Source organism: Gossypium raimondii, chromosome 10 (genome assembly GCF_025698545.1).
Source record: "Gossypium raimondii isolate GPD5lz chromosome 10, ASM2569854v1, whole genome shotgun sequence".
NCBI classification, from domain to species: Eukaryota; Viridiplantae; Streptophyta; class Magnoliopsida; order Malvales; family Malvaceae; genus Gossypium; species Gossypium raimondii.
Genome location: NC_068574.1, coordinates 29,234,839 through 29,248,567, shown reverse-complemented (window position 1 = coordinate 29,248,567; position 13,729 = coordinate 29,234,839). Strand labels below are relative to the sequence as shown.

The 13,729-nt window shown below is 33.0% G+C and overlaps 1 long non-coding RNA gene across 1 annotated transcript; it reads left to right on the top strand.

Moving 5' to 3' along the window:
* Positions 1 to 9,245: 9,245 nt before the first annotated feature.
* Positions 9,246 to 10,132, top strand: LOC128034070 (uncharacterized). Its single transcript, XR_008190134.1, has 2 exons — positions 9,246 to 9,740; positions 9,871 to 10,132. It is a non-coding gene; the product is annotated as an uncharacterized LOC128034070 (long non-coding RNA).
* Positions 10,133 to 13,729: the final 3,597 nt, after the last annotated feature.

The following is a 13,729-nucleotide window of genomic DNA, read 5'->3' as shown; positions in this document are numbered from 1 at the left end:
AGGTGAGTTATAAGGATTAAGAACATCTCAGTTATCAGTTGAGAAAGAAATTTCAACAAGGGAGGAGAAGTTATAATCATGAGTTATTTAAGTAAGCAAGTAAGTAAACAAGTAAGAGAGTAAGTAAAGAAGAAGCAAAGACCATGATACTTGTTGATGATTTATGAGTATAATTATTTATGATAAAAGTTGTTATTTATTTCCTTGTAAACTTACTAAGCTTTACGGTTACTCCCTTTATTTTCCTTCTTTTTTTTATATAGTATCGCCAAGCCAATTCGGGGATCGTAAGGGCGTCAGAGATCGTTTCACACTATCAACAGATCAACTCGGTATTTTGTGGTTTGAAATGTTTTAAGTTCTGGCATGTATAGGGACTTAGTCATTTTGTGTGTGTATCCTTATGATATGGCTAATGAATAGCATGGAAATACTCAATAATGACTAGCTATTGAAATGGCTATTTAAGAATATGTTTTGATGTTATGTATGCCTAAATGATAGTTAATACAAAGAAATTATAAAAGAGTAAAAATTTGCAGTGGAATAGTTTTTGGACAACAGCATTGACATGATTTTGAAAAGTCACAAAGGAGAGTAGAAATGGAATTAGAGAGTGAATTAGATATAATATTATAGCTTATCGAGTCTATTTTCACATGAAAGAAACGATGTAGGCAAAGGAATTATATATTATGAGATATTTGAATTTTAGTGAGACAGGGTCAGAATGATTTTTGAAGTCCCCTATTCTAAATTTAGAAAATCATTAAAATTTTACAGAAATAATTATGAGTCATAATTTATATGTCTAGATTCCTTAGTGAGTCTATTTTCAAAAAAAACAAATGAGAATATTATTTGAATTCTGTACAATGAGATGATTGATTTTTAGTGAAGAGGGGTCAGAGCTATCAAGTAGTGAAATAGTGGAGACTTTAACGAATAAACTATACTATTTCACTAAACCAAAAATTCTGGAAATTTTATGGTAAGAAGATATATGAGTCCAGTTTCAGGAAAAATTTACGGATCTAAATTTTGAGTTTCGTAACTCGAGTTATAATTAAATTAGTGACTATTATGAGAGTGGACAGTTTTATTGTGAACAGTAAAATAAATTATTTTGATTTGTTTAAGTATTCGGAAACTTTTTGAATGTTCCTGGTTTGGACCCGAACCATTTTCGTTGCATGTTTTAGGGTCTCGAGGGTTCTTTTTAGGGATATATTGAATGAATGTGAGTGAATTAATTTTTTTTAAAAGAAAATTTTTATGCTCCGGTCTAGTAAGTTAAGTTAGATAACGCCTCGTCCTCGACTTCGGCAACAGTCTCAGGTAAGGGGTGTTACCCTGAACATAGCGTGTATGAGTCTGGCTATACATGCCATTATATAACCTGTGATAGTGTAATATCTCCTGACCATTTTAAAACATGTTTTCATGTAGTAATAACATCCAACCGAGCTAAATCCGATGAAGTAGATAGCAACGCTCAAGCCTCCTTTCACAAAGCAGCTTTAACTGGTATGAGGCCTACATCTGAGGGCCGGAGAGGAGAGGCTAAGGAAGCCTTTTTCCAATGATGAATAAATGGTTCATCGAGTTTGTACTGATGAACTCGGCTGCTTAACAACCTCCACCCCCTCCTATTCCCCAACTGGTTCACGTGATTCCTCAAAGTCGGAACCAATCCGAGTTAGTAAGCCTCCTGATGATAAGATTCATAAGTATGGGACTGAAGAATTCTGAGCCGAAGATGATCCTGAGAGAGCTGAATTCTGGTTAGATACTACCATCAGGGTTCTTAACGAACTATCCTGTTCACCGGTTAAATGTCTTAAGTGTGCAATATCTCTACTAAAAAATTAAGCTTATCAGTGGTGGAATAAATTGACTTCTGTAGTGCCAAGAGAACGGGTCACTTGGGTATTCTTTCAAATTGAGTTTCGAAAGAAATATATCAGTCAGAGGTTTCTGGATCAGAAACATAAAGAATTTCTCAAGCTCAAGTAGAGTCGTAAGATAGTGTCTAAATATGAATGGGAATTTGTTTGATTGATTAAATATACTTGAGATTGCATTCTGACAGAGACTGCAATGTGTATGCGGTTTGAAGATGGATTACATGAGGATATAAAGCTTTTAGTCGGGATCCTTGAGTTGAAAGAATTCATTGTTTTAGTTGATAGAGCACATAAAGCAAGGAGCTGAGTAAAGAGAAAAGACATGCTGAATTTGAAGCTAGAGATTCGAGAAAGAGATTGACAAGAAAGTCATACCAATCAGCATTGAAGAAATCAAAAAAACATCACTACCGTTCTACTATTTCTATGGGATATTGTAGTAGAGATAGAGGTACCCAACGCTTCAGGTGTGGGTAGTGTTAGAGATGCCAGACCCGAATGTAAGCACTGTAACACACCATATTATGGTGAGTGTCGAGTGAAGAGCAGAGCGTGCTTCAGGTGTGGTTCCTTATACTACTATCTTAGAGATTGCCCAAAGAAATCCAAGAAAGAGAAAGTTCAGACCATGAGGCTGAGCAATTCTACTGTGAAAGGTAGACCACCTCGTAATCTCAAAAATGTGAGTGGTAGCCATGGTGTAATGAAAGAATCTACTATGAGATTTGAGGCACGAGCACCAGCTAGGGCTTATGCTATTCGCGCTCGCGATGGTGCTTCTGTGCCAGATGTTATTACTGGTACTTTCTCTATTTATGATACTGATGTAACTACTTTGATTGATCTGGGACCATCCCATTCATCTGTTTACAAGAATTTAGTATCTAGTAAAAATTTACCTGTTGAGTCCACTGAATTCGTGGTTAAAGTGTCAAACTCCCTAGGCTAGTATGTGCTAGTTGATAAAGTCTGTAGGAATTGTCCTTTGATGACTCGGGGTTACAGTTTTTCGGCTGATTTGATGCTATTATCATTTGATCAATTCGATATGATTTTGAGCATGAATTGGCTAACTCTGCACAATGCTATTATAAATTGTAGACAAAAGCTAATTGTATTAAAATGTTAGAACGGTGTGACGCTTCGTATTGAATCAGATAATCTGAATGGATTTCCTATTGTGATATCAGCTATGTCAGAGCAGAAATATGTGAGAAAATGTTGTAATGCTTACGTTGCTTATGTATTGGATACTAAAGTGTCTGAACTGAAGCTTGAATCAGTGCCAGTGGTTTATGAGTATTTTGGTGTGTTTCCAAAGGAGTTACCTGAATTACCACCAATTAGAGAAATTGAGTTTGCTATAAAACTTGTACCAGGAACATCTCTAATATCGATAACACCTTACAAAATGGCTCCTACCGAGTTAAAAGAAATGAAAGCATAGTTGCAAGAGTTGACAAATAGGGGTTTTGCTCGACCCAGTTTTTCTCCTTGGGGTGCACCGGTTCTATTTGTTAAGAAAATGGATGGATCGATGAGATTATGTATTGAATACCATCAGTTCAACAAGGTTACAATTAAGAACAAATATCCGTTGCCTCGAATTGACGATCTGTTCAATCAGTTCAAAGGTGCCACAGCATTCTCGAAGATTGATCTCCATTCCGGTTACTATCAGCTATGAGTAAAAGATTCAGATGTGCCAAAGACTGCATTCTAAACCAGGTACAGACACTATGAATTTCTTGTAATGTCGTTTGGTTTAACTAATGCACTTGCGGTATTTAAGGATTTCATCAACAGAATCTTCAGACCGTATTCAGACAGATTTGTTGTATTTAGACCGCATCTGAGAATTGTTTTGCAAACTCTGCGAGATAAACAATTTTTTGCTAAATTTAGCAAATGCGAGTTCTGGCTCTGAAAAGTCAATTTTCTGGGACATATAATATTGGTCGAAGGCATTAGAGTTGATCCGAGTAAGATTTCTGCAGTTGTTGACTGGAAACAACCGAGAAATGTATTTGAAGTTAAAAGTTTTCTGGGATTAGCTTGTTATTATCGAAGATTCGTCAAAGGGTTCTCTATGATAGCTACACCGGTGACAAGGTTATTACAAATAGATGTGAAGTTTGAATGGTCTGATAAATGTCAGTAAAGTTTCAATCAATTGAAAGCACTATTGACTGAAGCACTAGTTCAACCTGAATCGGGTAAAGAATTTGTTATTTTCAACGATGCTTCATTGAATGGTTTAGGCTATGTTTTAACGCAAGAAGGTAAAGTGATAGCTTATGCTTTCAAACAATTAAAGTCACACGAAAAGAAGTATCCGATACATGACTTAGAGTTAGCAGCTATTGTATTTGCATTGAAAATTTGGCGGCACCATTTGTTCGGCGAAAAATGTCACATGTTTACCGATTATAAGAGTTTAAAGTATTTAATGCCATAGAAAGATCTTAATTTGAAATAGCATAGATGGCTTGAGTTGTTAAAAGATTATGAGTTGATCATTGATTATCATCCAAGAAAAGCAAATGTAGTTGCTGACGCTTTGAATAGAAAATCCTTATTTGCTCTGGGAGCGATGAATACATGACTGATGTTATCTGATGATGGCTCAATCTTAGCCAAGTTAAAAGTTAAATCAATGTTTTTATAGTAGATCTGCGAAGCTCAGAATTGTGATAGTGAGTTGTTAGCTAAACAGGTACAGTGTGAGTCGACTACTGATTCAGAATTTTAGATAGGACCCGATGATTGTTTATTGTTCAGAGGTAGATTTTGTGTACTAAAGAATCCAGAGCTCATTCAGAGAATCTTACATGAAGCTCATAGTGGTAGCTTTTCTGTTCATCCGGGAAGCAATAAAATGTACAGTGATTTGAGACAAATGTACTAGTGGCCGAAAATGAAACGCGAGATATCTAATTTTGTATCAAAATGTTTTGCATGCCAGCAAGTTAAAGCTGAACATCAGGTACCTTCAGAACTATTACATCCAGTGATGATACTAAAGTGGAAATAGGATAGAGTTACTATGGATTTCGTATAGGGTTTACCACCAAGAAAGAAAGATGTCATTTGGGTTATCATAGATCATTTGATGAAGTCCACACATTTTATTCCGGTAATATTCCTATGAGTACTACTCTTTGACTGTCTCTCCTATTGACTCTGGTGGTCATTAACACAGTTCACACCAAATCTTCCAGTTAACCTAGGCGAATATACTTACTCGGATGAATGTAAGATTTTGATCACCTAATAGAATTCTAAATAGCTTGATACAAAATGTGAGGATTCCCAGGTTTGGCGGACTTTTACACCATCGTACCTTCAGGTATGACAATGTCACCTTTCTGGTGGATTAATAAGGTGGATTCCTCAGTCGAATACAATACTAACAACTCTCTTTGTATCTAATTCCAAGACATGCCCAGACTATACAGTAAGGGTAGTCTAACCATTTACCATTTAAGCTACATAGAATTCATCATATAGTCTTTCCATACAATACGCCACAAGGGCTTTTCGTAAGATTAGCCACAAAAGTTTTCCAATAATTCATTTTTACTACCCCGGTAGACCATCTTTGTGGATGCCATGGGGATTCTCCTATATGGTCTTATACCTTCATGCCCTCTTGGTGTGTTGTCATATGATACCATGGCCATGGACTTTCCACAGATTTATTAAGTGATTTGCTAGTCCAGTTAGCACTATAGCTATCTCACCAGGGGTTACACAATAAATCTTCATTTTCACAGTGATCTGTTTATCCAGTCAGCAATATACTTGCCCGACCAAAGGCTACACAAACGGATCTCTTTCTCACCTTTTTACATCACCCAGATTTGTCCGGTACTGGAATCATATAACAGGAAAGTATTAGGCAATGACCACACACACACACTAGCAACAACATCTTATATCACACAACGTCATATCATGTCACATATTGTTCACTTCATTTACGTATTTTTAGATACCTTTCATAAAACACACATACAAATAATTACATGTCATGCAAGAGTCAAGTTTAGATACTCATCGGAGACCTATCTTCACCTCGGCTCAGAACGCTTGTTTCAATCATCCTTCTCGATCCAGCAACAACAATAAGAGGTTGAATCATCCCCCAATTAAACGAGATCTTAGTTTGATCTTAAATAATAATAAGAGAATGTTGAGGTTAAAATAAGAACCTAATTATCAAGCAGAAAGAAAAACCATCTAAAATGTTCCCCTTCTATAAATATACTCTCGATCCCCCTGATTTCCCTACCAAATCCAGGGTAGGTAAAAGAAAATCCGATAAAGGTTTACCTTACTGTTGACCAGTGGAAACACGAAAATTTACACATTTTTACATACCTTTTTTGACTTAAAATCATACAGTTTCGATAAAATTCTTGTCAAAAAAATAATTAATTTTTACAAAATAATTAAAGTGCACTTAAAATATGAACATGGTGAATTTTAGTTAATTTTATAATTAATTTTGATGAATTTTGGTTATTTTCGACAGATTTGTACAATGGGCAAAAAATGGCTCGGTAGACACTGTTAGAAGCACAAAACCGAGAAGCAATTTGAAGTATCGAGACAAACTAAATTTCAGCCTAAGATGGTCAAAAATTATATGTATTAATTCATAATATAATTAATTTTAATTTATATCCAATTTAATTTGGGTTAATAAATTATTATTAATTAATTATGAAAAAGTGGTCCAGTTGAACTGAACCAAGTGAACCGAACCGACCAAGAAATGGACAGCCCAAAAACCGTCCCAAGAGCTGACCCAAATCAGCTTATTATCTGATTAGTTAAGCTTGCAAAGAGGCCCTTGAAGACTTGTTCAAGTTGCATTCAAACCCCCTTCCCCAATTGGTGGCTTTATAGATTTGCCCCAAGCCTAAATTAGCAAAGTTGAAACTATCAACCTTGCCACATGTGTGGCCAGCCAAGGGAGGGCTCTTTGGCTGATAATTTTAGCTATTTTTAGCAACCCTCCTCAGCTATAAAAACCCCCTTAGGCTGGTCATTTTAAAACACACCTCAAGCATTCACATCTTTCCTCTCTTCTCTCCACTTTCTCTCTTCTTTTCCATTCCAAAATTCTCATGCTCTCTTGCCGATTTCTCCTCTTGGGAAAGGGGCATTCATTAGCTATTTGGAGCAGCAATTAAGTGTTCATAATAGCCTTGGTCGACGAGGACAACGGAGAAGGAAGAACGGAGCAACTAGTCAAGCCACGAAAAAACACTGGATTTGATTATTGTTCCTTATCTCTTTAATTTCTATTGTTGTTATGCTAAACATATCTATGAATATTTATGTTGTTGGAATGGTTAATTTAATCAATTTAGCTTGAATTTAATTTGTGTTAGGTTGATTGCATTTCGTTTGTTAAAATTATTGAAATTGTGTTTATGTTGTTATAAGCCTCGGTAAGATGTTTGATTAAGTAAAATCATGACTAAGTTATTCTTGCATTACAATTGTTAGGTAACTAATGAATTAATTATTTAAACGGATTGAAATTGTAATTAATGGACACTGTACTTAATCATTACATGTTTAATAATCTAAGGTAGCTGAGGGTTAGATTAGCAATGGTATCTGACGATACATTTGCCTTGCATAACTTGCAAGATTAGTGATTAAACTGTTTCAAGGTAAGGATACTTTGTTACCTCACATAGTCTTTTATGTGCTTATTAAATCGAGTTAATTGTTTGAATTGACATAGGGATATGTACAAGAGATTATTTCGATTTAATAAGTATGTATGTGCAATAACATATTTGCCTATTAAGATTTGTTTAATCGGTTGAATTGACATAGGGATATAGTCAAGAGATAAATGGATTTTGGTAGGTGAGTATGTTCACAAGTTAGCAAATTACCGAGTTGCCGTGAACTTATTCGTAACAATATAAACATGAGTTTAATAATTCTAAGTTAAGAAATGTAATTAATCTAACACAATTATGTCATCTTGATTAAAATCGTATTTTAAAATCGTGCATTTGAGATTTATTTATTTAGTTTACTTAGTTTAAAATCTTAGTTTTTAATCACCCTCTTCAAACAAAGTATTTTTCTTCACCAAAGTTTTTTAAATAGCATTCATAAATAATTCTTTTCACAGTCCCTGTGGGTACGATAACTTGGCATTTACTTGTCACTTTATTACTTGTTGCGATTGTGTATACCTGCACATTTTTGTCGTTCCAACCAGTCATGGGAGGGTCAAATCAATCTAATTGGCTCCTGTTGAGAAATGGCTTGTCATGCTGCTTGTGATGATTTGTTAAGTTGACTTGTTTTAATGTACAAACAATCTTTTACACATCTTGCTACTCTACTCTTTACTCTGATCTCAGCTTCTGTTGTTGCAAATCTCAACAACTCCTAACTAAACCTAATACAAAATTCAATTGGTCAGTACTCATGCAAATCGAGTGTACCATATCTTGGTGGCGACTCACGTTCGGTGTGATCTTAAAGACAGTTAAGTCTCATACAACTTCCTCATACACTTGACAAGCTCTTAGTGCTCAAACAAAACTATGGGGGCGCGCACTTTCTTGGGCATAATCTTTCTTCTCTTGGAAACATCCTGTGATCAATTCCTTAGGTACCGCCAATGGGCATGTGCTTTAACGCTAGTATGCGCCAACACTCTAACTCGCCATCAAGACAATAAAATGATGGATTATGTTACCACAATGCACCCAACAGTTTACATACCTACCTGTATTATTTTTTGGTCCAATTTGGTATTTGTATTTGGCAAAAGTTGTACATTTTGGTAGCCAAAAGTAATGGTGTTAACATTTTAATGTTTAATTCGGGTTTTAGGGTTGATTTGATGAAACTTAATTGCTAATATTACCATGTTTGAATTTTTCATGAATTTTAATAAAATAAATTCAATGCTAATTATGAATTTGTTTAATTTTACGTTTAATTTGTCAAATACAATAAGAATGTGGTTTAATTTGGATCTTAGGATTGATTTGATGAAAATTAATTGCTAATATTATAAGCTAATTATGAAATTTCATCAAATCAAATCTAAAGTCAAATTAAATACAAAAGAGTTAACACCATTATCTTCAAATATCAAAACATATATCCTTTGTCAACTACGAGATAAAAAAAAAAACATGTCGTATATAAAATATATATCATTTAAGCTTTTAAAAATGAGGAATATGGAATCCGCTAAGAGCTTTTAAGAAAACTGTTATAGGAGGGGTTGGGCATTAAAGGTATTTCACAAACAGGCCATATAACTTTAACTTGAAAACCTCGTTAACATAAGTTCATGGAATGCATCAAAACTTTATTTTTCAACTTTCACAAACTCCACCGTTAATTCCATCATAACTTCTTGTTTTTTTTCTTCTTTTACGGAAAAAAAAACCCAGACTTGGTTGTGGTCCGACTGGTTCATGGATATTGATCCCTTCTGGGTTACTACTGGGGGGTCAGGGTGGTTTCCAATTTCTCACTACAATTTCATTTCATGGCGATGCCTCACAAATCAATCTCTGAAAACTCAACTTCCATAATATTGTCTTCACAATCATATGCCCTACTACGGCTTTTCGTTCTCCTCCTCCTCATTTCTCCTCTCTTTGCTCGTCCCATCTATTCCTCTTCCTCTACTACGAGAAATTTGCACCCATTCTCGACTTCTTCCACGTCGATCCCAGCAGCTCAAAGCCCCGGAAAAAATGGTGCTACAGATGGACGGTTTGAAGCAGATGTTCATGAAGTGCCTAGTGGGCCCAATCCTGAATCCAACAAGTAAGCAATAGCAGCATCCACCATTACAGGGTTCCCTTGTCTTCATTTTCAAATCTCTCTTTTCTTTTATTGTGCAAGATTGATGTATATAAAGACTAATGGCAGCAACTCTGAATATTTTTTTCCTCAGTTTTCACTTTCTCTTGATGTGCCCGGACTGTTAGTTACATGCATGCAGATATTGAAGGAATATATACTATATTTGTGTGTGTACTGTGTAAGCCATTCTTCCAAAGGCATAAAAAATATGTCATACTATGTTTGTTTGGTTTTATGAAGTTCTTCACTCCTAGAGAGATATCCTTCAGTGCTGATTTATGTACCATTAGGTGCAGAAATGTGATTTCCCATATATCCTTCAGTAAGAATCATCCGACATATTGTGTGTTTAATATTCTCAAAGATTTTTCTATATTTTTGGAACATCATATTTATATTTATGTCATAACGAGACATAAATAATGAAGAGTCTCGTAATATAAACAATATATAGTTTTCAGAGACATTATCCTATAAAAAAGAAAGTGATGTGATTTTTCAAGAACAAGGCCCTTTGTTTCCCAAGTGAATTAAACTGTATTAATTTGTGTGATTGTTATAAGAATCTTTCTTTCATGCAGACATAAAAATGCTGCAAATACAAATTATAAAGCTAAGATCTCCTTTGAAAAGGAAAATTGTTTGTGGAATGGCAATGGGTATTGGATGGGGGTAGCTGTCTTGTGGGGGTGGATTCCTTCCTTAATTCCCTTTTGCTTTTTTAAAGCTTTGAGAAAATTATTCCACTTAAAAATGGGGACATTTGGCATTCTTTTTTCTTTCCTTTTTTTTATCACAGGTCGTGTCAAAACACTAGGCCCAAGAAATCTGAAACCGGAAAGTCATAATATATGATTTGGTCATCACACTATGTGAAATCCTTGTTATATTTGAACTAGCCTACAAATAACCTTGTAAAACTTTGATGATAATATAGATGATGATGACTGACTCTCTTTATTCCCACTAATACAATTGGTTTCATGTTTTTGCCCATTCCCAGCAAGCATATGTCCCTTTCAAACCAAATTTGTACACAAAAATGGTAAAATTTTTGTTTTTTATTGATAAAAATAAATAAATTAAATTCTGTATATTAAGTAAAAGAGTAAAATAATTTTCTCATTAAAATTATGCCTTAGATATCTATTTTGATATTTTATATAATAATAAATTTAATCTTTAATCTTTACCATTTTTATTCATAGGCTAAATTGGAAATTAAAAAAATGCTACATCTCATTACTTTTATACAATATTGCTTTTAATTATTGCAATCTTAGCCCAAACCCAGTCACCTCTAATGTAAAATAATACAGGTAGGCATTGTTTAAAAATAACATAAATATATAAAATAGTCTATTCTTTGAATATATAAAGTTCTCTATTCACGTATGTTATATAATTATAATTAATAATTATTTAATATATTAATAATAAAGTTTTATAATTAAAGAAAACTAAAACCATCATATATTATTAATTGATATCGTAAAAATAAAAAATGATTTCTTATAAAAATATTTCCATATTACTTTTAATTATTGCAATTTTAGCTCAAACCTAGTCACCTCTAATGTAAAATAATACACGTAGGCCTTGTTCAGAAATTACATAAATATATAAAATAATTTATTCTTTTAACTATATAAAATTCTCTGATTCACATATATTATGAACTTATAAAATATATTAATAACAGTTTTAAAATTTAAAAATAAAACTAAAAACAATCATGTATTATTAATTAAAATCCCGCAAAAGCAAATATATCTATGGTTGGAACTAAATCCCATAAAAGCAAAAACATGCGGCCATTGGATCACGCCTTGGGAAAAGTGTAAAAGAAAATGCGGTAACTTACAACTTGTAATAGCAGATTAGTACCATTTTTAGTATACAGTGTCCAACAAGCTGATTTAGGGTTTTAAGAATTTCTTTTTTCTTCATGCAAAATTTGAAAACTATACTAAACATTACTTAAATTTTGCTTCAAATCGTGGGTGTTGTCTAAATATATAAACGGTTGATTCTCATAATTGAATATCAAATCTCTAATTTTATGATTAAAAATAAGATAAACAATCACTACATCTCACTTCATGATTAAACATATATATTCTATATACATTTAATTTTTCAAAATCATCCTAATTTAAAACTTAAAATTTAAGTTTTCAGGTGATTTTAAACTTGATCTAACATTAATATTTATTTTTATTTTCAATATTAAGTTAAACAATTGCATTTCTAAAGTTAACCTTAATATGATCTTTAATGAAATTTTATATATCAAATTAAAATTCGATTATTGGATCCCATATTACTTTAATGAGATTTTATATATCAAATTAAAAATTGATTATGGGGTTCCTTAATTTTAGGACTCAAATTAAATCTAAATTGAGTGTTTTGAGTTTAATTGAACCTTTTCTTAAGTAAAAGCTTTATTCATCTTTAATCATGGACAAATTATAACATCCTCCAAGTCTAAAAACACCATACAAATATCCAAGATAATAGCACCAGTGACAAAAAAAAAAAAAACCGACATTCACCGACATTCAAATAAAAGAAAAAAAAATGAAACAGACCATGGTAGAATATAAAGGGAATAAACTGATCTATCTACTCCGAATTTTGCCAGCTTATCTTCGTATCCATTATTGGATGTAGAGATCAGCTTAATTTCTCAATTACCCCCTGAAAGAAGTTAGAGCTATGCAAATAAAATTTAGCACTGCAGAAGCAGTGATACCAGTAGGGGTAATTACTTCAAGCACCGATGAAGAATAAAAAAGAACACAATGATATGTTTACGTAATTCGATTTCTCTAAGTTTGCAGGGTTTTGTTCAAAGAGATAATCTACTATCTTAACTCTCTCAGCATCTACTTAGATAACATCGTAACTATTTCATGGCATAGAATCCATTCATCTTAATATTTATAATGATAACATTATAAGTTATATCAATTTTAAATACTACCACTAATATTCTATAGTTCAGGTCAAATTTCTTATCAATCTCATTCAAATGTACTTGCATATATATTTATATATACCTATTTTACTTATTTGTTATATTAGATAGCAACACGTATCATTCGTTATAGTCAAGTGAAGCAACTTAACAATCAGTTTTGATTCCAACAAGGTATAAGGCATAGGTACTTACCTTGACATAAATCATGCTTGAGATTATCTTGTAGCATTTAAACTAATACTTGACATTCAATCCCAACATGAGTGGAAACATTCTTGATATTCATATTTTATATTAAATCCAAGAACTTAATAACAATTAAAAGAATGAATTTGTCTCACTACGCTTTGATCTTGTCGTTAACTACGTATGATAATCCATTTAAAAAGTAGTATTAGTCTACATTCAATAAAGGTATAACCAACAACCAAGTAAAATTGCATTCTTTACAACTAAGTCGCTTTTTAGCCTTAATATCTAAAATGCTTGTATCTCGTTATTTAGCCGATCAAATCAAAACTTGACTTCATATTTATTCTCCAAAGACCTCAAACTAGCAATCTATAACATTTGCATCCAACAATCCCTAATAAAATCATCATGGCTTCCTTTACAAACACCAAACTTTTAACTTAGTCACAACCTCACCCATTTCACTTCTAATATGTATAATATATATTCCAATTCCAACAACTAATCTTCAGGATTTCCAACTTAATTTCTCTAAGTTCTCATTAATGGTAATTTAATCTAACTTTAATAATCTCAAATTTTAACTAATGGGTTGGTTGAACTAAGCTTAATATATTGAACATCTATGAAAAATATTCGAAAACAAGCTTGCTTGCTTACCTCTTAATTTATGCCCAACTGTGGAGAAAACCAAACCTATCTTCTTTTATTAGTTTCAACTTTGAAGGAAGAAAAAGATGATTGAAGTGTCCTTTTACTTTCTCTCTCCCAC